The sequence below is a fragment of the Lycium ferocissimum genome, unplaced genomic scaffold (genome assembly GCF_029784015.1).
Source record: "Lycium ferocissimum isolate CSIRO_LF1 unplaced genomic scaffold, AGI_CSIRO_Lferr_CH_V1 ctg4242, whole genome shotgun sequence".
In the NCBI taxonomy this organism is placed as follows: Eukaryota; Viridiplantae; Streptophyta; class Magnoliopsida; order Solanales; family Solanaceae; genus Lycium; species Lycium ferocissimum.
Window position 1 is genome coordinate 8872 of NW_026725616.1, and position 25128 is coordinate 33999.

General features: G+C 34.9%; 1 pseudogene; it reads left to right on the forward strand.

Annotated features, from left to right (window-relative positions):
• The first annotated feature begins 478 nt into the window (after positions 1-478).
• Positions 479-17609, forward strand: LOC132044360 (cuscuta receptor 1-like; annotated as a pseudogene).
• The last annotated feature ends 7519 nt before the right edge of the window (positions 17610-25128 follow it).

Consider the following 25128-nt stretch of genomic DNA (forward strand, 5'->3'; position numbering starts at 1 on the left):
TTAGAATTATCTAGTCATTCAAAAAATATTTATATGTAAGTTCACTTGAAATATAAAATTTATAATATTGAAAATAAGATATATTACCGGCTCACAAAAACAAATAACTGACGATAGTGACTAATCCGACACACTTTAAGGAGTTGTTTCATTGGGAAACAAGTTATCCATGGATTGTTATCCCACCCTCTCACAGGAATAAAAATAATACTATAATCCGGGGATAACTAATCTCGGAATTAGTTATATCTCAATCAAATATGGGATAAACTCATCTCAAATTTAATTTCAGAATTAATTATCCCTTATCGCTTGTACCAAACGAGCCCTATGGATTGATATTCCAGTCAACTTGCTCGTCTCTAAACTTGCCTTTCCTGGTCATGAAGTCATCTAAACAAACAAAATTTTGCCCCATTTGTCACTGCATTCTTGAAATGATGACTGATTACATTTTCATGTTGCCATGTTGGAAAGGCACTGACATGTAGAGGTGCCTAAAGTCCTATGTAAACCTTCTACTAGCTAGGTTTACAACATCAGCAAACAATAGTTTTAGAAAAGAAAGAACAATTATAAATAGTCCAAAAAATAATAATATGGAAACTACTTTACTGGGGTTGAAGGATATGAGGAATATTAAGTTTTGGTTGTTGGTGCTTTATCTAGTGGTTATGGCCCATCAGTGGCAGAGGTAAGTCTATGAACGGGCTCAATTGAATCCACTTCGTTCAAAAGTTACACTATACAAGTGGATTAACAACAAATCTTTTTGTGTATATATAAACTGTTAAATCTCCTTAATATTATCAGCTCAATGATAAGGCCATAGAAGACATTGCTTAGCTTTAAGCCTCCAAGGGTTGAAGCTCCAAAAGTACTAATCTAATTATGTATATTATAAAATATAATTTCTATAATTATCATTAATATCAAGTTTCAAGTTTTTCTCTCTCTCTCTTTTTTTGGATTTGGTGGAAATAAAATAACTAAACCAAATACTGTAACAAAAAATATTCAGTCCAGGTTGATATCTCGATTTAATCCGAATAATTCACACCCCATCATAGTACCACCCAAATAAATCATCTGACCAAACTATAATGTGCTTCACCTTTTTAGTTCAATAAAAATGAACTTGATTAATGGTGTTTGGACTAAAAACGTTTTTACTTTATTTTGTTGATATTTTTGAGTGTTAATTTTGGATGTATAGCTTTATTGAGGTATGGTGTATACTTGGGAAGATGAAGATGTGAAAATGAAGAAAATAAGATATATTTGTAATTTTAAAGAGGAACCTTTTGGTTATTTTTTAAAGCAAATGACCGTGTCACGACTCTATTGTTGTGTGTGACATACATATTAAACATAAAAGTGGTGTTTATTAGACACACCACATTAATGCTCGTTAAAAGATAAATTAAAGTGCAAAAAAAAAAAAAAAAAGCAATAGGAATCAAACCCCGTGCCTCTCGCATGCGAAGCGAGCGCTCTACCATATGAGCTACAACCCCAGTTATTATTGAGCAAAGAAATTAAGGTGTTAACAAATGTATTAATCGTTCTCTCCATTACTTGTAACTTTTTTTTCCTTCTTCCTATTTAATAGGTGTGAACAGATATGATTTGGGGAAATAGTTTTGTTTCAATACTGAGACTTTACTTACAGGTTCAATTAATATATTACCATGGTTAAATAATTTAATAAGATAAAAACATGTCCTAAATAAAATTGATTTAGTGAGAAAATTTTATGTACAAACACTTGTTATATATTTAATAGTTTGGTGTTAACACCTTATACAATAAAATTACAAATTTGAATTTAAGTTCTATGTAATTAATGTATAAGAATATGTATACAATCAAGTCATTTAAAAGGTAGTTACATATAACTCTATTTGATAAGCATTGATTAATAACTTATAATAAATAATAAGTTATCTGCTATAAAAAAAAATTACATTAATAAGATAAAAAATATGCGTAGACATAATTTAAACTCTATAAAGATTATACGTTCACTTGATTAGTTCACGACTTGACTATGTCATCCAAAGTAGGACAAAAACTTGAATTGACTGATAATTGCTACTATCACTTTCTAAAGTTAATAAAAAGTAACACGTGGCCTTCAAATTTGCCATAAAGATGGCTTAGGCTTGTATTTTCAATTGATTAGAAGTACAACTTTGGATTTCAGGCAAATCAACCACACAAATAAATGCATGGCTGTCAACTTTGCCATAAGACTCGGGCAACCACAGCAAGTAGAAAATTGAACGAAGATTCTGGATTTAAAATTTATGTGTTTCTACAATAATTTTAAGTTATATGTATATATAGTATAAAGGAAAATTTACAGCCCATAATTATCTCTAAAACTTATTTATTAGTAATAGCTATCTTTCTTTTTAATTACTTTTGGTAGCTTAATTATTTATCAAATTACCATCTATAACTTATTTTTGTAAGCTAGTATTTTCCTAAAAATAAGGTATCTCTCTCCCACTTACCCACAATCTCTTTTTTTTGTCTTCAAATATTTTCTCTTACATCTTCAATTCACAACCGTATTTTACTTCCATTATTCTTCACCATAATTAGCACGATTTCTTCTTCTTCCTTATTAGTTACCCAATCTCTACAGGTAACTAATTTTCGTTATGTTATTTGTTGTATTTTCCTTCAATTGTTCATAAATTTCATCGTCTTTTTTACCTTCACTTTTCATTCAATTTTTTTTATATATATTTTCAGCCATTGTTAGACTATCTTCAACAAGCTCTAACTCTCCATTTTAATGGCGGATATTGATACTCCAAGCAAAAATACACGAGTGGCAACAAGAAAAGCAATGGAGGATCTCCAGCTAATGACCGAAGCTCAGTCATAACAATTCGTTTGCTAAATCTCCATGGATAGGCAGAAATAAGAGGAAAATCCTTCTTATGTTTGCTAATCATGTGGTGTTGTTTATCTTATGAGTGATGAAGAATAGTATTGGTTATAGCAATATGATATTGTAGCATCATCTAGGAGCAAGAGAATAGGTTGTTGTTGTAGAAACATCATTGATGAGAGTTGTGGAGCTTCATGCCCACCAAGTGTTTAATAAAATGTTTCAGTATATTTCAGTGTATCAACAAACAAGATATCTAATTTTTCAGTATATTTCAATGTATTATTTGTTGTATTTAAATGTATTTATATATTTTTTTTTTGGTCTAGAGCCTATTTTTACTCCACCTTGTTTTCACGATTTTTGTATTTCGCTATATTTCAATGTATTTCTGTATTTTGTATTTCTAATTTATGAAAATAGTTTCTGATATATTTCATTGTATTCCATTGTATATACGCATACTACAACTTTATATTTCTTAAACAATCAACCATATTTCATTGTATTCAGTGTGATATTTTTCTATATTTGGAAGTTTCGATCTTTAGTGGTTTTCGAATTCAAAAAGTTTTGATTGTGATAAAAGTTGAGAGAGATTGTGAGTCGTTATGGAATGTGTGAAATATGGTTGATTTAATTTAACTTACCATTTAAAAAGAAAAGAAGAATCTGTTCCAAAAATATAGCCTATTTTTACTCAACCCGATTTTTGTATTTCCGTGTATTTCTTCGTATTTCAAAAAATCGGTTCCATAAATAGCTCGATTTCCTCTGGAGCGTGTTTATCGTTCATCGTATTTCTCTATATTTCAAAAAAACAGAAATACACGCGTTTTTAAAGAAAAGTAGCTACTTTGGTAATTTTGCATTTTATAGTTATATCTAGTTAGAAGCCAATAAAAGATAGCTATTTATGTAAGTTTCACTAGTATAAATATATACATCGTTAATGTAAGAAACTTTTTGTATTATCTAGTCATTCAAAAGATATTTATAGGTAAGTTCTCTTGAAATATGAAATTTATAATATTGAAAATAAGATATATTACCGGCTCACAAAAACAAATAACTGACCTGATGGTGACTAATCCGACACACTTTAAGGGGTTGTTTGGTTGGGAAACAAGTTATCCGGGGATTGTTATCCCACCCTCCCACAGGAATAAAAATAATACTACAATCCGGGGATAACTAATCTCGAAATTAGTTATATCCCAACCAAATGTGGGATAAACTCATCTCAAATTTAATTATCCCTTATCGCTCATACCAAACGAGCCCTAAGGATTGATATTCCAGTCATGAAGTCATCTAAACAAACAAAATTTTGCCCCATTTGTCAATGCATTTGTTACACCCCGTAGTTTCGTACGTGAAAATTTATAAGTGTTTGACGTTCTAAGTATGGATACTGGAGTTCTCTTCAAGGATATATGATATTATACGAACTAATCCTATGGTCATGACGGCTTACGTTCATATAGTAAACTATGGAAGGATTGGAGGGCGAGTGAAATAAAGGAATTAATTTGTTGGAACTTTGGAAAAAAATATGAGGGACAATTTTGGTCCAAATTGGAGAGAGTATATCTTATAGTATATGAGGAGTTTTGAAGTAAAGCAAAAGCCTAAATCGAAGTTCATGAAGTCTAGTTTCCAACGCAACAAACCGCTCGTCGATACGACATCGAAATAGAGAATTATGGACATTACAAGTTAGGCTGACAGAGCAGAAACGCGTTCTACAGTAACCGTCGTGCTACAAGAATCGCTATAAGATCAATCCTTTCTCAAGTTACAGTACCGAACCGACCTTAAAGCCTTATAAAAGAGGTTGTACCCCTCATTTTTCATTCCAACACCTCTCAAAATCTCCCAAAATTTCTAGAGAGTTCTCCCAACCTTCCCCCCACTAAATATTAACGCAAATTAAGTATTATCCCCGAATTTAAGTTCGGACAACGCATAGCTGTGATTACACTATCGTATTGCGGTAAATCTTGGTTGGAATTCAAGGTAAATATTGGAGATATCATGGTACTAGTGAAAATAAGGTATGAATCTCTCCTTATTGATATGGATATAAGTTTATTTACGGAAGTAGAGTTGTTGAATAATTGTATAGTGGAGTTGTTGGTGGAAAAATTGGACAAATGTCGTGGGGATATTTTATGGAATATATTATTGATAATATTGTGGTTGATGTTGGTATTGTTGTTATTGTTGTTGGTCATTGGACTATGATTTCGGGCTAGGTATATAAACGGAGGAGATTTTGCTCGAATTTCTACAGTAGCCCAAAAAAAGGATTTCATTTGAATGCTTGAGACAAGTGTATGATATTGAGCCAAATGATAATATGGATGGTTTATGTGTAGATTTGCGAGCTTGGAAGAATAAACGTTGAACGACTAAGGCGACCGAAAGGTATGTAAGGCTAGCCTTTTTCTTTCAAAGGCATGATTCTTAAGCTAGAATTCTGTCCATATTTCTATGCCGTTCTTATTCCCAAAAGTAAGAATTCAAGATTTCCAAAGCTCTTATGATGTTAAATGAAAAATGTTCTATAATGATTGTGACGATGTTTACGATTCTATTCTAGAAATTATGGAAAGCTATGATTTGAGGGCATTATGAGATTATTGAGTCATTCCGTGAATCCCTTGATCTTTTATTATCGATGGTCTCACCTCATGTTACTCGTTCCTTCGAGGTGAGATATAGCGAAGATAATGATTATTTTCAATGCTATTTAAGTTCATGATTCTCGAGACTCCCATGACATCGTCGACTTCACCTTACGATAGTTGATCTTCTAAGGAAGGATATAGTGATAATGCTAATGCTAATGATGATGTTGATTTTATTTATGTATTTTTATGTATATGTATGTATGTATGCATTGCATCCCGGACCGATCGGTGGGGATAACACCGAGTCCGAAAGTTTCAGCCGGCACGGATGACACCGAGTCCCGAAAGTCTCTGGGTATGAATATGTTAGACGTATGTATAGTAAAATGTACGTGAAGACATACGTATGTATGTTGTGTATGAAATAGTTCTCCCGTACGAGTAGTTTACATGACAAAGACCTTAAGAAGAGCATCGGTGATAATTACTTACTTTGTCTTACGTTATCTTCATTCCGATATCATACTACTATTCATGCCTTACATACTTGCTTTTACTAGGAGGATGGGCGTTCGGTTAACTTCGGTTTGATTTTATCAAACTTCGGTTTGGCTATTTCGGTTTCGGTTTTTTGAAGGTGGACACCGAACACCGAACCAAACTAGTTCGGTTTCGGTTTTGTGAAGTTTGGTTTAGTTCGGTTTCGGTTTTTTCAATTCGGTTTTTTTGATATGATATTAGAAGCGATTCTATTTACACTAATTCATATTCTCAAAAGCAACAAAATATAAAACTAACAAATTAAAATCAAAATCAAACAAACGGGATACACAAGAACAGAATACCATAACCATAATATAGGATTACTAGGTGTTATATACATGCAGTAAGAATAATTAAGAAAACACATAAAGGACATACATTAATCCTAAAGACACATCCTAGTCACTTTTCTTTGTTAAGGATATTTGATTTTCTCAATCAAGTGAAAAATTAGGGATACAAAGCAAAAGAGAGCTTATTACAATTGGGTTTTTTTTTTTAAACTTACGTCCAACTATTTTAATTTTTTTTGGGTAATGTATAAATTTCGGTTTAAATTTTGGTTCTTCGGTTCGGTTTCATAAAAGTTCGGTTCGCCCATTTCGGTTTCGGTTTTTTGAAGGTGAATACCAAACACCGAACCAAACTAGTTCGGTTCGGTTCTTTCAATTTCGGTTTCTTGAAGTTCGGTTCGGTTCGATCCCGATTTTTTTGATTTCGGTATTTATGCCTGTACCTACTCAATACATTGTTCGTCATGACGTCCCTTCTTGTGGAATGCGTTCGCCCGTGAGTGTAGTGTGAGAAAACGATGATCTTTCATCGTAGTACACGCCTCGGTACCGATTTTGATTGGTGAGCTTGACTTCTTCACGAAGCATTGCCGAGTCTGGGTTTATATATATATATGTATGATTTTTGTGCGGGCTTGTCGGGGGCCCTGTCCCGACTTATATACTTCAGTCATGTTCATAGAGGCTTTGCGGACAGTTCCTGTGTACAGTCTAGTTATGTTGTGTCGGTAGTTATGTTGGCATTGTAGCCTATTGTATATATATTTATGCATGATATTATGTTCATATTTAGCCCTTAGCCTTATTTTACCATTCGAGATATGAAGGACGAGAGTTATAAGTTGGTTAACTCAGGTTCGTGTAAGTAAAAGGTGCCGCTAATCACGCTCTAGGGTGAAAATGGTGTGACAACATTCTTCAAATGATGACTAATTTCTTTTTCATGTTGCCGTGTTGGAAAGGCACTGACATTATACCATTTTATTCTCAACAGAAACTTTTTATCTTGGGTTTTGGGTTATGTGGAATAGAGGTGCCTAAAGTCCTATATAAACCTTCTACTAGCTATGTTTACAACATCAGAGTTTTGAAAAAGAAAGAACAATTATATACTATCCAAAAAAAAAAAAAAATTACACTAGTATACTTACGTGAGGTGAAGGATATGGGGAATATTAAGTTTTGGTTGTTGGTGCTTTATCTGGTAGTTGTGGCCAATCTGTGGCAGAGGTAAGTGTGTTAAGAAGGGGTTCAATTGAATCTCCATCGTTCAAAAATTGCACTACAGATGGAGTAATAATAAATTCTTTTTATATATATATATATATATATATATAAAAATATATATACATTATCGTCTTTCAATGATCCCACCTTTCAGGTAGAAGACGCGTACACTTAACCCTCTTTAAGCCTCCAAGGAGGAATTAGGCTTGGGTATGTTGTTGTTGTTGTATATAAATATATATATAACTATTAAATCTCCTTGACATTATCGGCTGGATAAGGTCATAGAAGACATTTTAGCTTTAAGCCTCCAAGGATTGAAGGCTCCAAAACTATATTATAAAATATACTCCCTCCGTCCCAAATTATGTTGCACTATTTGACTAGGGCACAAAATTTAGAAGATTTTTGAAATTTATGTTATTTATGTAGTTGTAAATCATATCATAAAGTTAAAATATTTCTAAATATAAAAAATTGACACTCTTTTTGGGACAAACTAAAAAGAAAAGTATGCCACATAAATTGGGACAGAGGTAATAATTTTTATAATTATCATTAATATCAAGTTTTAAATTTTATGTTTTTCTTTCTCTTTTCTTGGATTTGGTTGAGATTATTCGAATGAGTGAGTAAATTATGATAAATTTACCTTTATTTTCCTCTTCAATTTTGATTTTTTCCTCTATGTATTTTATTTATAATAATTTAACTTTTCAATCTCAATGTAGTTTTCCTAGATTAGCTATTTCTCTTGTCTCGTTTAATTGAGCCATAGTTCAAGAAGTTCTTTTGTCTCATTACTCTATGGAGTTTATGGCCCCTGATTCATTGTACTACTTACTACTACTAATTATAGCTATAGCTAGTGTTGTATTAGTTTATTGTTAGTGAACTTACGAAACAAGTTGTCAAGGCAGAAAAAAACAGATCAATCAAGAGATAATAATTTCTCTTATTATGGCTTGACTTTAAGCAACTAATTAATTCTTTTGAGCTGCTCCTGCTACTTGATAATTAATCGTATTTCTTATTTTTCATACCCTTTTGTTAGGATTTCTAGCTCCACCACTGTGCCCAATATGTGTTGGGAGGAAGAGAGAAGTGCTCTATTAGAGCTACAAGCAAACATGATGAGTTCAAATGGTGGACTCTTAGCCATCTGGGCAACCTATAACGAGAGTGGTTTTTTGGATTGTTGTTCTTGGCCTTCGGTAAAATGCAGCTTAGCAACAGGTCGGGTGGTTGAACTCGATCTCAAAGCAGCAAGGCTAGGATCAAGGGATGGTTGGAGTTTTAATGCCTCTCTATTTCTTCCATTCAAATCACTAGAAGTTCTTATATTGTCTGAAAATTATATTATAGGGTCGACCAAAAATGAAGGTTGATCTCTTTTTGCCACATCTCTTTTTCTCTATAATCATTTGAGATCTGGAACTCATCGGCTCGATTAGCCCAAATTCCTGCTATATATGGTTCATTTAAGGGGCAAACGTGTTCCTCACGTACTAAGAATTTATTTATTTAGAGAACTCAAACTTGAAATCTCTGGTTCAGGAAGGAGGAATTTCATCCAACGAACCACATGGTTCGCGATTAAAACACACACAAATTTTTTATGGAAATTTCCGAGGGAGTCCGCCGGAAATTGTCTCATCGAAAGCTATCCGATGGACATTCTGTTGAAAATTCCCTCAAAAATTCTATCAAGAAATATTTTGAAAGCATTGTTTGGTTATAAAAAGTGACCAATTTTTGGGCAGTTTTTGAATATGAGTTTTTCAAGTTTCAAAAAGTGGTTTAGACTACTTTTGAAGTTTTCTACACACAAAACTTCAACTTCTTTTCAAGTAGTAAAATGCATGTCCAAACACAATTTCAACTTTCAAAAACCATTTTTTTCATCTCATCTTAAAAAACTCTTTTTTCAAGTTTCAACCAAATATATGTCCAAACGCTAGCTATGTATGCACATTAACCATGTTTTTTTTTTGTGACTTTATTTACCAGGGTTCGACAAACTGTCACATCTGACCAACCTGAAAGTACTCGATTTGAGTTCAAATCATCTCCGCTTTCCAAATATTTTAACACCTCTATGTTGGATTTCATCTCTCGAGGTTCTACGACTTAATCGTGTCTTGGGCACACAAGTGGATTCTGAATTCTCTTCGTTGAAAAATCGCTCTATGCCTATAGGTACATTGTTCAAAATACTACTACTTTCTTTTTTTCGTGTATAGATATAAAAATTATTAAATTACCTTGCATAACGAGAATTTTAATAGTAATGATAAAAGGTAACTCCATAATAGTTTTATGTTGTAGGTAAGAATTTAAATCATGGTACTATATCAATTTTTGAATTCCCTTGCTTGAAATTCTGGCTCCATCAATGGATGCCGCCCTTTTTTTACTTCTAAAAATTATGGTTTTTGGACTAACTTACGCTCACGTCGACTAATTTCATACCCTCTTTTGAACATACAAATTAATCATAGCAGTATACTCTATCCTTCTTTTTTTATGCATATAATAAGGGTTGTTGTGATATATTTTTGAACTGTGGCCATTGTTGGATGATATTATGCAATATTAGGACTCACTTGAAATAGTTCTATTTTTAGATGAAGGCCTAAGTGAGAAATGTCCCGGGATGAGCAATTTAAGGGTACTCGTGTTGACAGGTTATGAAATCAATGACATCAATGCCCTTTCTGCACTGGGTAAGCTCCTTTCCCATACAAATATATGTATACAATTTAACATGGAGATTATACTATAAGATGACTAAAAAAATTATATAAAAAGAGAAAAACAAGAAGTGAGTAAAGACAGTGGATCAAATAAGACTAAGGGTGTTTCTTGGTATGGAGTAATATAAGTATATTTTAATCTTGTTATGTTTGGTTGGTCAAAATATTTTCTCTAGAAAAATAAATTTCTTAAAAGCCACCATCAAAAGGTTGTGTTCGGATAGATAGGTTTCTTCCGCCCTTAACTAGAAGTTTCAAGTTCGAGTCCTGAGAATGCAAAAAAAAAAAAAAAAAAACTAGTAGGGAGTGCTTCCCCCTTAATGGGCCTTACTCGGTGCAAATATGAATTAGTCGAATCCTTAAAACATGTAGCGGATACCGGGCAGAAAACCCCAAAAGTTCCTTAAAAGTCGAGCATATGTGGTAATAGTAAGGAAAACAAATTTCATAAGTGATATTTAGTGCTAATTATCTCCTCCCCATCCCCAACAGTACATCCACCATCCCCTCACCTCAACAGTGTTTGCTTATATTATGTATAAATATTCTTGGGACAATATTCTCCACTTACTTATCAAACACTAAAAATAAATTAAAAAGTTAGTTTTTAGAAAATATTCCCTCCTAAAACCACAAAGAAGAGAATGGCTACACTCAAACATTTTGTTTTTGTCCCTAGCTAATAATGAATTTCATAAACCAATGCAGGTCTTGGTACACATACTGGATTGAGGAATTTAGAGAGACTCTATTTGTTTGACAATGACTTCAATTCCACCATCTTTTCATCTCTCAAGCATCTTCCATCTCTCAAGCATCTGGATCTCTATAACAATAGCATTGATGGAAAAATTGAAATGAATGGTTCGTTAAACTTCTTACTATCCGAGTTTCACCCTTTTATCACATGCATATAGCTTTATCGTCGTAAAATGACTGTGGTGGAACGGATAGGATTGCCTTGACCCTTAATGAAAGGTCTCGAGTTTGATCCCTGTCAATGAAAAAATCTTGGTAGGGGGCGCTTCCTCCATTGCGGGAATCTCGATTAATCGGCCCCAAAGCGAGTACTGAAAACGCCCCCAAAAAACATGTTGCTTCATTAACCTATCAATCATCCAACTAAATATCTCAAGTATCTTCTTTTTTGTTTGTGCTTCTTATTTATTTTGATTTACTTGTCTAGATATAATTGCCTTGAGCAATTTGGAATTTCTAGATCTCCGGAAGAACAATTTTGAGGGCTTTGTGACTACCAAAGGTACATGGATTACTAACTTCAAAGAATTGTTATTGTACTTGTTATTGGATTATTTGATAAATGCAATAATTGTCTACCTTATAAATAGTATTGATTTCTCTATTATTGTGTGACAAAGGATAGATTTAATGTTAACAATAAGATTTATTTCTTCCTATGCACCAACAAACAGGTAGTAAAAGAATGAGTTCTCTAAGGAATTTAAGACTTGGAAATTCTAGTTCCAACTCCACCAACATCTTACAATCCTTAAAATCATTCTCATCTCTCAAGGGGCTTTCTTATAAAAATAGTGATCTCACTGCTTCTGCCATAACTTATGGTAAACTCTAACTCAAAGTCTCTCTACATTACTTCTATCACTATTTTTTTTTTATTTTTAATATTGGTGTTGTGATTCTTTTTCTTTTCTTTTCTTTGACTCTCTCTTTGATATAAGAATTAAGAAATCTGAGCACACTGGAGTACTTGTACTTGGAGGGATCTTATTTAAATGAGAATTTTCTTTCAAGCATTGGACAAATGACTTCTCTTAAAGTGCTGACTATGGCTTTTGGTGGGGGTTATGGCACCCTCCCTAATAAAGGTAGTGTTATTTTCTCTCTTTTTTCAGACATTACCATGATTCTATTCATATATGCATTACTAGTAAAGATGCCCGCGCTACGCGCGGTGCATTAGCCATTTTTTTAATCGCAATTGTTCATCTTTTTTTTTTTTCCATTTTGATGTCAAATCCCAGAAAAAGTGGGCTGACATTATTTCAATATTTCCATCACTTTAAGTAACTATTATCATAAACAATCTCTTTTCGAAGTTATGTCACCAAGTGCAAAAATTAAATGCAAAGATATCATATTCAGTACCAGTGAATACTACATTCAACACTAAGTAAGACATGCGAGGATGGAGAGTACACTTACTCACGTGTCTAGTAAACTTATCCGTGCTTCGCGCGATAATATCATCAACATAATCTCTAGCCCTTCCTCTAATACTCGGAGATTAAAGTGACATATGTTCCACAATTATTTTTATATAATAAATAGTGTCAAAATTTATTTAGTTTGTTTCTTTCACTTGAAATTCTACACATTTTGACCTGCTAATCTCAATTTTTTTTTAAAAAAAATTCTAGTAAATATTAAGATAAAAACGTATGTTTTCACAATTTTAGAAACTTAATGAATTTATATCCAAGAGTTGCATTTATCTTTCCTTACTTGTGTAAACAAAGAAAAAAGAGAGACTTTTTCTAATTTTTGAAATAAAGAAAACCCGATAAAAAATTATTTGATATTCTCATTATCTTCTTGATATTTTTGGAATTCTTTTTTGCAGCTTTGTTCCTTTTCTTTTATTTATCCTTCTTTTCTTATATTTTTCCTATAATTTCCGTCTTAATAATTTACTTTACATATTTATTTTTAAACTATTTTCTAATTCCCACCTATTGTCACTTGATTTTTTATTATTATACTTTTACGTATTCTTTTCTGTTTTTCTTCTTTTCTTATCTTTCTCTTATTTATGCCCTTAAATTCCTCCCCTAAAATCAGAAACTAATATTCTTTTGTAAAATAATCAAGTAACGAATTCCTTCTACTAATAAATTTAGAAAAGTCAAACCGTGTCAAATTTTTTATCATTCTCTTTGTCCAATAAAAATAATTTTGAAACATTTGTTATGGATTTACAATCTAATTTTAAGAATAAAATTTAGATATTTAAATATTTAAGAAAACATATTATATGTTGTAAATCATAATACACATTTATTCGTTTTTATTCGTTTTTATGAAGAAATTGGCTGGACAACCTCTTTAAAACACCATAAAAAAATCCTATAGCGGATTTTGGAGAAGTTAATTCCTTTTTGTGGTTCCCACTTTTTCAATTGTATGTGTATGCATAGGAAAATAATCACATATTTTTAAAGTTATCATTTGTTTGGGGAACATGCAGAGATAATTATTTTTTCTCAATTCTCTCTCTCTCTCTCTCTCTCTCTCTCTTTCCCTATTGTAAACAATGAAAAGATAATGAAACGCAATTTGAATTTAATACAATCACCCATAAAATTTAAATAGTCATTTTAGGCCTAACAAAAGGCAAAGTTACAAACTATGAATTAGCACTATAAATATTCGGTTTGGAACAGAGTAAAAATAGGAACAACACATATATATGTATATACCACCTTTTTTTCGAGCTCTTGAGGAGTGAATACAAAGCTTTGATGTTGTCGTCACCTATCAAGACTTAAAATCATTTTAAAAGCAAACACAATAAAGAAAATAAAAGAGAATCTACAACAGTGTGCATCACGAAAAAAAATACCTCCGAAGATCATTACCTTTGTTTTGTAATTTTCATTGTCCGGTGAATTACCCTCCAAATCAACCTACACCAAAAGAGATTCTACAACAATGTGCATCACAAAAAAAAAATACTAAAAACACTTTTACCTTGTTTTACAACCATTTTCGTTCACCTAAGAAGAGTATATATTTTTTGTATTTTCAAAACGAAAACAACTAATACATGAAAAAGCTCACCACAATATCGGTTGTATAGAAGAGTCAGATAAGAGTACGAAAAAGAAAAAGAGGGGCAAAAAAGCACCCACCTGGGAAAAAAGGAAAAGAAAAAGAGGGAACTTTATGTGCAGAGATTTTGGAATGAGGAGAGGAATGAAAATGATAAATGAAAAAGAAGAGATTTTTTTTTTTTTTTTTTTGCAATGAATTAAATATGTTTTTTGTATTTATAGTAACCAATACAATTGTAACTTATGAGTAATACAAAACAAATGAAAAGAGTAATATATGTCGAGTGATGGTCATAAAATCAGCATTGAATACACTAATTGATTGTAATAAAAGTAGTATTATGTGCATAATATTGAATGCATTAACCGATCATTGTGATAAAATTTGTTTTATAAGTGCACTAATTTTCAGAAAAATAATCTGGGAAGATTTTTTTTTTTTTCAACGGAAAGAATGGCTAATTCAAACAAAAATAAGAGAAAGTGTTTTTAAAAAAGAGCATATATAGGAAGTAGACTGAACTGCAAAAGTAACATAATAAAGAAAAAAATAAGAAAAAAAAGATCATTAACATTTACTACTATTCTTAATTGCCTTCATAACTTTTCATTATTTTTTTCTCTATTACTACAAGTAACGAATAGAAGAGGAAGAGAGTAAGAGAATTAAGAGGCATAATTAAGAGAATTAAGTGATTAATGTTTTGGTTTTTTTTAATATAGAACATTAGTTTTTAAATGAGGAAAAATCCAAAAAAAAAAAAGAGAAAAAAGATAAATGGTTTTCTAGGCTATAGAGAGGTACCACATCACCTTGTCTATATCTAGCTTTCTATTATATATAGATATAGATATAGATATAGATTGTTGTGGCAAAAAGATCGTGAGTTAACTGACATACAATCATACCAACACAAATAGAAAAGAAGAAATAACGCAGAGATTTAACGAGATACATCCTCGAGGCAAAAGCAGAGAGAGCTTTTCACTCTGAATGAGAATACTCGTGCAAAAAATCCTCAATTACAACTCCTTTATACATATCCAACCAATACCTAAAACTACAAGGACGTGAGTTATCCAACCTACAAGGTCAATGGGTTTCTCAAACTTACTAGTAAATCTGACATATAATTAGAATTCACAGGATTTAAGAAAAACTACAATAACAAATATGTATTGTAGAATTTTTGTTTTTTTAGCTAAATGTCATCTGACCCTTTTCTCTTTGAAATATAGGTTGGTGTGAACTTAAAAACCTTCAAGAGGTGTCATTCTTAAACAACAATTTTGAGGGAACACTTCCTTCATGTATTGGAAACTTGACATCACTTCGATGGCTTAGTCTTGCTGGGAATCACTTCACTGGAAATATAGCCTCATATCCTCTTTGGAAGACACTCACATCACTAGAGTACTTGGATATTTCATATAACCAATTTGAAGTTCCACTATCATTCAATCAATTCGCCAACCACTCAAAACTTACCTACTTGGATGTTGGCTATAATACTATAACTATAGACACCAAATTCAAGAATTGGGTCCCAAATTTCCAGTTGCAGCTTTTTTCTATTGAGGGATCCATAAACCTCCAAAAATTGCCTTCTTTCCTCCATTACCAGCATGATTTGAGAGTTCTAGCTATAGGCAATAATTATTTACCAGGAAACTTTCCGACTTGGTTGTTAGAGAATAACACCAAACTTGCGGGCCTTTATGCTACAGATAACGCTTTCATCAGACCATTGAAGTTGCCAGCCAGTAGTCATCTCGGTTTAAAGGAACTTTATGTTTCTAATAACAAACTAAGCGGACATGTTCCGGCAAACATAAGTTCAACCTTCCCAATGCTTAATGAACTGAACATGTCAACAAATTTGCTTGAAGGTCCTATACCTTCTGATATTGGCGGCTTTTCATTACCGGCTAGATCTATCTCATAATTTCTTGTCGGAGGAGTTCTTAGTGATCCGGCAATTGGTTCTTCAATACTTGAATTACCTCACATTTTGTCAAACAACAATTTGTCGGGGCAAATATTTTCGAAGGATATCAGACCAAGTATGCTATTTTATTTGTACTTAAATGAGAATAGGTTTGAGGACCGTTACCTAGTAACATTTTCTTAAACCCTCTTATTACGGATGCTAGCGGCAATAACTTCTCTGGAGAGATTCGAGATGGATTAGAGATAACACAAGATTGTTACGACTCGATTTGGCTAGAAATAATCTTGAAGGCTCGATTCCAGTTGGGATTTGCAATTTGAAGCTCATTCAGGTCTTAGCTTTGTCCGAAAATAGAATTTCAGGCAATGTTCCTTCTTGTGTGAGTGGTTTACCCCTTAAACACATCCATCTAGACAAAAATCAATTAGGTGGTGAACTTAAAGATTCACTTTTCAACATCTCTTCTCGATAACATTGGATCTTGGCCACAGCGATTTTTACAGAAATATCCCACACACCATAGGCTCACTTTCATATACGAACCCTTCTCTCAACAATAACCAATTGGAAGGAGAAATTCCAACAGATTTGTCCGCTAAACAAGTTATCCATCATGGATTTGTCTTTTAATAAGCTTTATGGTCCTCTCCTTCCTTGTTTGGGTAACTTAACACAAGCGGAAAATGAAGCAGAAACAAGAAGTGTATATTATGGTTCAACTTGCAGGTCAGTGCGGCTAGAGTTTGAGGGTTGGATAAGGTTAACAAGGCACTACCACATTTCATATGGAATTGTAAGTTCCTTCTTTTTGATGGATGTCGAAACCCAGGTCCAGTTTTCAACAAAAAGAAACCTGTACACTTATAAGGGAAGGATTCTAAAGCTTATGTCGGGTATTGATCTCAAGTAACGGATTAACAGGTGAAATTCCCATTGAGCTAGGAAACTTGAGCAAAATACATGCATTGAATCTATCGCACAACCACATCTTTGGAAGAATCCCAAATTCTTCTCTAAATTACATGAAACCGAGAGTACGGACCTATCCTACAACAACTTGAATGGGAGAATTCTGTGGGCCTACTTGAGCTACATTATTTGCGATATTCAGCGTTGCATACAATAATTTATCTGGTGCGGTACCATCATTTAAAGCTCGGTTCTCAACTTTGACAAACGCTATCAGGGAATCCTTTGCTTTGTGGTTATCCATTAGACAACGAGTGTAGCGATATTAAATCGTCAAATACCTCAAATGATGGAAGTGAGGAATCTACAGGCTTTGTGGATATGGAGGATTTATACATCGGCTTTATTGTGTCTTATGGAGCGATCTTGATAGGACTATCTGTAGCACTCTTCAATCCTTATTGGAGAACAGCATGGTTCAGGCTTGTTGAGGTTTTGATGTTCTCTTCTTATTATTTTCTGTTAGACAATGTTGTTACACCCCTCAAGAATAGATGGTTGTGGAACCTTAGGTAATTGTTTTTCTCATTCTTGGGGGCGTTTGGTTCAAAGGCAAGTTTTGCTAGGATTAGTAATGCCGAAATCAATTATAATGGCAATATTTCTTATTGACCGTTTGGTTTGTTGTATTAAAAATAACATGCATTGCATAACTTCTGAATAGGGTGTATGAGAATAGTATGGCATTATTAATGCCATGGTTTATTATGCATAAGAAAAGTATTGAATAGGGTGTATAAACAATATGCGGTATTAATTGTACTAGACTTAAATTTGCAACCAAACATTGTACTATAATTTATAAGTTTTTTTCTGAAGAACATTGTACCATAATTTATACCAACATTATTCTACCTGATATGTTACACCCCGTATCTAAGAACTAAGGTTAGACTCATATCATTAGAGTTTTAGTGGAAAAATTGAAGGTTTGAACGTTTTGCGAAAATGGTTGATAGCGCACAACGAGCGGATAACTCTTTGATTAGTTGGGAATTTGGGAAAGTGCCCTCGATGAAAGTTGTAGTACATAAAAATAGATTTCTAACGATATAAGGACCAGCACGATCGAAGTTGGAGCAAGGAGATATGATCGTCTCCAATATGGCTAATAGTAAGGCGTTTAAAAGTCTATAGAATCGGCTAAGTTTTTGATAAATACGCCTTCCGGCCGAATTTCGTGAAAATCCGTTGGTAATTTGAAACTTAAAACATGAAAGTTGTAGCCCTTTGAAATAGATTTCCAACGGTATATTATGGGCCTTGACCAGAGCTATGTATAAGAAGTTATGCCTATTTTACCGAACACTGTACAAAACCGACACACACCGCTTCTCGGGGTGCGTGAGGGCGCGTGCGAAGGCCCCGCTTCGCGGGCCGATCGGGAAACTCTGAGTAGTTACCTACAGAATATTGCGCGATTCACACCATCGCGGACCCAATTCTAACGAAACGGTCGATTTCGGGTCAAAGTTGGATTTCGCGTTTTAAGTTATATTTAAGCTTGGGGTTTATTTTCCCTAACATCTCTAGTCACGAAAAATCACCCTAAAGTTAGAGGGAACAAGTCCCAAGCCTCAAGAACCCTCCAAGGTAAGTTTTATCATGATTCTAGATTGAATTCAAGTCCCTAATCTCTTTCTAACGTGAGTAAACCCTTCTAATCCATAGAGTTGTGATTGGAACATTATCGTTGAATGTGGAAACCCTAGAACCCAAATTCAAGAGGATTGAACGTCAAAAAGGTAATCTTACACTCTAATCATTCATAATAGTGAATTGATGAGTTCTTGGGAGAATAGTAAATGGGTTTAGTAAGGAGAATTACACGAACTATAGTAGGGTTTTGGATTGTTGACTTGAGATTGTTAGAATCATATGGGTGATGGAGAATGATGTTAATTACACCGAATTAAGATTGTAGAATCACTAGAAGTAATAGAATGGGAATTGGGTGAAGAAATCACCATTAATGAAGGTTGTGGAGCTTAATCATGCCCGAGTGTTTGATAAAATGCTTAGATGATCAAAGCACGAATATTGTTGCTAATATAGAATCCCCTATGACCTGTATTGCTATAGATTAAAGTCGAAGGGATTGAAGGACAACGTACGCTCAAAAGCAGGAAGTCAAGGTATGTAGAGTTACTATCTACGTGTGAACATCATTGTTTCTTCCCCATGTTTCCATGAATTATGATTACACACTAAAGTTTTAGGATTCTATACCATATTCATGATAAACCTAGACACTTGAATGATTATATTATGTACGAATTGTTATAATTCCGTTTCATTGAGTTCTTAATATTTCTTTATGATTATTGAGAATCGTCCGTAATCATGAAAACCCATATCTTGCATTCCAACTTTGCATGCATGTTTTAAATAAAAATGCTTATTTCATGAATATCCTACATGTCAAGTTTTCATGCAATTGTATTATATGCTATGTTCATCCATGACTCAAGATGTACATACATATTTACAAGTTATTTCATGAAACCATGTTTTCAAGTTGTCGTGAAATCATGATTACATGTCAAGTTAATTCACGAAAATCATGTCTTAGCCAACTATATTATTTCATGTTTTTGGGAGTTGTATTAATACCGAGAAGGCTCGAGATAGCACCGAAACTACGTAGCCACCGTAGGACAAGGATCGCTCCGCCCGCTTGGGACGATACCTTCGTATTTTCCCACGTTCGAGGGATTTTGGATCCATTGCATGTTCATCTCGTGCCCGGGCAAGATACGAGATGGCTTAGGCAGTCGGGCGAGGATCGGACTCCACGTACTCACGTGGTGATATCACATGGTCGGTTTATGAAATGCTCTCCCTCGTATCATGTTTTACGTATATATATATATATATATGTATTCGTGCTCATATTTATGTTGGTTTCGGTGTCCCCGAGTTTTCGATTTCAATTTCGTGTTTATATATCCATGTCCCATGTTATTTCTTTCGATTGTGTTTTATACTAGTACATTCAATGTCGACGTCCTTTATTGCCATGGGGCTGCATTTCACGATGCGTACGCATGGATTTACGGTGACGACGCCACTGCTCGCAGGACGCACGTCTCGTATATTGGTAGCCCCATCTCTTCGGGGTTTAGACATTGTCATTCTTTATGTCATTGATGCATTAAAGGTATCTGGGGGCCTTGTCCCGGCAAGTATGTTTTTATGTTCGGATTCATGATTAGAGGTTTCATAGACTAGACAAGTCTTAGTTATGTTAGACTTTGCAAGGTGTTTAGCCATTTTGGCACTTATGTTATTTCCGCATTTGTGATTTAAACAAGTATTTCATTAAATTAATATGACATCTCATGTTTTATAAAAAGCTCATCACGTTCATGTTATATTTTCCGCTCATGTATGTCTCTGATGATTCGGCAAGCCATGTGGTTCGCTCGGTCACGTACGTAAAGATGGCACCGAGTGCGTGTTTCGCCATCGAGCCATGGTTCGGAGCGTGACAAAGCTTGGTATCGAGCCTAGGTTCAATGATCTTTAGGGAGTCTATGAAACCGTGTCCGATTGGGTCACTTTTATATGTGTGAGGGCCCCATTACATTTAAGCTTGATTGACCACCAAGACATTCGGGGATTGTCTCATTTCTTTCACTCTAGATCGTGCCATGAAGCTTAGAGTAATAAGTAACCTTCTCTTCAATCAAATTACATACGTTTCGAATGCGAGGGCACGAACGGATAATTCAAGGTCCAGTAAGGATGTTTACCCACGGGGTACAATTGTGCGATACTAACTGGTAACGAATGAGACTTGAAGTGCTATTGAAAGTGGAATACAATGTAAGTTGCGAGAAGGGTGTAGTAGAATGAATGGTAAGTTGAATGATAATGATGTTCTTGAGAAAGGAGAATGAGAGGCAAGAGGATATCGGAAAATTAGAAAAGGAGCTAAGTACGGGGAAACGTAAATCATGAAGGATCTCGAAGGTGGAGGCGGACGATTTTCTCTAGGAAGCCTATCGGGACCCGCTCCGTCTACTGACTAGTACACTGAGTCTCGAGGTCTAGATAAAAATCAAAAAGGTCGGTTAAAAATTTGGAAACGAGTTTAAGAGCACCGGCCTCTCGAGTGACATACCGGTGTGAGCCACGAAGTTTTCGGAATCTTATGTGTAACAAGTGTTATAGGGACACGAAGAGGTGTATCGTTTGGGCCTTAATGTGTTTCGATGGCTCTGCCTTAATTCTCAAGCTCGGTCGGGTTGTAATAAAGCTAAGCACAGTATTTCGGTTCTCGATGTTGCTTGGAAGCTTGACGAGTCGTCAAGAATAAAAGGCATCCCAGTTATCACCACGGAATGAAATTTTCGTACGAACTATGCTGTTAATAAAAAGGTATGTATGAAATAATAACCATGAAGCGACGATATTAAATTTTCGGGAATGATTTTAGTTTGTTTAAGTTAGTCGGATCGAGTTTGAGAGTACGATGGTTGTAAGTTACTATAAAAGTAATTATTATTATGAGATAAGGAGATGTGACGGTCTCGCTTAAACTATGTGAGTAAGTGTTTATCCCGTATGTATATAGTCGATATGATTTTGAAGTGTATAGAAAGTTTGGGTTTAGTTGTTCATATTTCATATAAGATAGATGAAAAGTTTCTTAAGTGTGATCCATAGTTAAGGAAAGATAGTATACGACCATAGGATAGCGACGATGATGAAGGAGAGTTAGAAATAACTTAGGTTATTTGAGCGGAAAATAAGAAAATATGAAGCTAGCGGGTGATTAACGAAAAAAAATAGTAAGTAAGTTTTGAGTAGATACAATGCATTAGCAATTTCAGCGCGAAATATTAGAAATATGATTTGATTTCCTTATTCGGATAGACACCTTAAGTGGGTGACGGTTCGGATACATCCGAATGTGTGTTAGAAACCAAGGGCTTAAGTTAAGTTCGAGTAGAGTGATTAGTGGAAAAAGAAATCGGCTAAGCGTAAGAGAGTAAACTACGGAAGAATAGCCTTTTTTAAGAGTTGTCAAAAGAGGTTGTCCTAAGATTTACAGTGTGAGCAGAGTTAAGTCGTTAAGATGGAGTATGCTAGTTATGAATACAGTAGCAACCGTTCGTATAAGTAAATTTAGTTTTTTTCCTCGAGAAATTGCTCAGGAAGTGAGTCGCCGGTGTTTGAAATTACAAAGGAACTACGAGAAGATAAGGAATGTTAATTGGATCCCATCAAAGAAAAATTTGTAAGTATAAGACGTTAGCCTTGGTCTAAGGGGGAGATGCATAAATCGCCGGTAAGTCCGGTGAGATAATTGAGAGACTGAAGGGTTAGTATGAGATATAAAGAACCTCGAGTTCAATTAAGTTGGCATTATGAGATAGTCTCCATAAGGAATATGCCTCAACAGAGGAAACCCAAAGTGAGTACAATGATCGTCGAACGAATCATGTCAAGTTCAATTACTATCGATTAGGTGATCACGGAAAAACTATAAGATCATGTCCGATATGTATCACAAGAGTAGTGCCATTGCATGAGACTCTAATCTTTAGGGTGCTAGTCATAGACTTAGCGCACAACAGTACTATGAGTATTTTAGGAAGTATCTCAGAAAAAAATCATGTATGGGAAGTACAACTCATGATTTAGGCAGACAACAGAACTATGGTGAAAGAAGTTCACCGCTTATCCAAGCTAAGAATTCGACTTTCGGACTCGGAAGATGGTGGAGTTGTTGTTCAGAACAGGGCTGAATCCTCCTTAGTAGCAGAAGTGAAAGAAAAACAGTTTAGTGATCCTACTTGTTGCGACTGAAAGGAGGGAATTCACAAACAGACTACGACGCTTTGAACAAGGGGGAGATGATGGGTACCATGAGATACCAAGGCGGACTATGCGTTCCGGATATAGATGGGCTCGGAGATCGGATTATGCCGAAGCCCACAATTCCGGGTATTCCATTCACCCGTGTTCCACAAAAGATGTATCACGATCTTAAGGAGATTTATTGGTGGAATGACATGAAGAAAAATGTGGCATGATTTTGTGGCTAAGTGTCCAAATTGCCAACAAGTGAAAGCCGAACACCAAAGGCCAGGTGGGTTGACTCAGAACATAGACATTCCCGTCTAGAAATGGGAGATGATAAATATGGATTTCATAACAGGTTTGCCTCGCTCTTTTCGAAAGCATGATTCAATTTGGGTGATTGTAGATCGACTTACCAAGTCGACTCACTTCTTTGCCGTTGAAGACTACGGATTCGAGAAGATTATGCCAAGTTATATATTCAAGAAATCATCCGAGGTGCATGGGACTCCTTTGTCCATCATTTCAGACCGTGGTTCTCGAGTTCCTTGCGGACTTTTGGAAACCTTTCGAAAGGATTGGGCACGGAGTGAACCTCGGCACTTTTCACTCGCATGGACGGATGGCCGGGCGGAAGCGTACTATTCGGACTCTTGAGGACGTGTTGAGAGCATGTGTCCTAGATTTCAGGTAATTGGGATGACCATTTGCCTCTCATTGAGTTTTCTTATAATAGAGTTACTGCTCTAGTATCTAGATGGCACGTTTGAGGCCTTGTATGGGCGGAGATGTAGGTCGCCAATTGGTTGGTTTGAGGTTGGTGAAACGAGTTGTTAGGGCCGGACTTGATGCATAGAGGTATGGAGAAAGTCAAGTTGATTTAGAGCGTTTTGAAGACGGCTCGGAGTCGCCAAGTCCTATTCGGACATGCGGCATAGAGACTTAGAGGTCGAGTTGATGATTGGGTGTTTACGAAAATTTCGCCTATGAAAAGGCGTTATGAGATTTGGGAAGAAGGGAAACTTAGCCCCATATTGGGCAATATAGAATCACACAAAGGATCGGGCAGAGTGGCTTATGAGTTAGAATTGCCAAAAAATTTTCTTTGTACACCCGATATTTCATGTATCTATCTTTGAAGAAGTTCATGGGAGACCGTCTCTAGTTGTTCTCGAAATCATAGGGGTTAAAGATAGCTTTGTCTTATGAAAGAGATCCCACGGTGGCTATTATTGATTGTCAATCCATGAGTTGAGAACTAAAGAGATTGCTAAAGTGAAAGTACTATGGAGAAATCGAAAGTTAAAGAGGCTACATGGGGCCAGAAGAGGACATGAAGTCCAAATATCATCTCTTTGGAGGAAGAATGCGAGAAAATGTTGAAGGTAACTAACTATTCATTTAGATCCTTATAGTATGATCTCTATGTTTTCGGTATTCGAACGGCTCGGTAGACATTCGGTTCGGTAGTCATGTATTCATTCGGTCGGTTCGGTGATCACGTGGCTCGATCGGTTAGTTTAGGTATCTTAATTCTGAGAATAAACGCTACCAAACTCCATAGAGTCTCGAGAATTAGCGCGATTATAACCAGAACCATCGTTCGAGGACGAATGATCCCGGGGAGATAATGTTACACCCGTATCTAAGAACTAAGGTTAGACTCATATCATTAGAGTTTTAGTGGAAAAATTAAAGGTTTGAACGTTTTGCGAAAATGGTTGATAGGCCTACTTCGGGCAGTGATAGTTCTTTGATTAGTTGGGAATTTGGGAAAGTACCCTCAATGAAAGTTGTAGTACATAAAAATATCTTTCTAACGATATAAGGACCAGACAATCGGGGTGGAGCAAGGAGATATGATCGTCTCAATATGGCTAATAGTAAGGCGTTTAAAAGTCTATAGAATCGGCTAAGTTTTTTGATAATCTTCCGGTCGAATTTCGTGAAAATCCATTGGGAATTTGAGGAAACTTAAAACATGAAAGTTGTAGCCCTTTGAAATAGATTTCCGACGGTATATTATGGGCCTTGAGCGACATGTACAAGAAGTTATGCCTATTTTACCGAACCGTACAAAACGAAGACACACGCGCTTCTCTCGGGAGCTCGAGGCGCGTGCGAAGGCCCCGTTTCGCGGGCCGATCGTGCAACTCTGAGTAGTTAACTGCAGAATGTTGCGCGATTCACCTGCATCGCGGACCCATTGCGAAACAGGTCGATT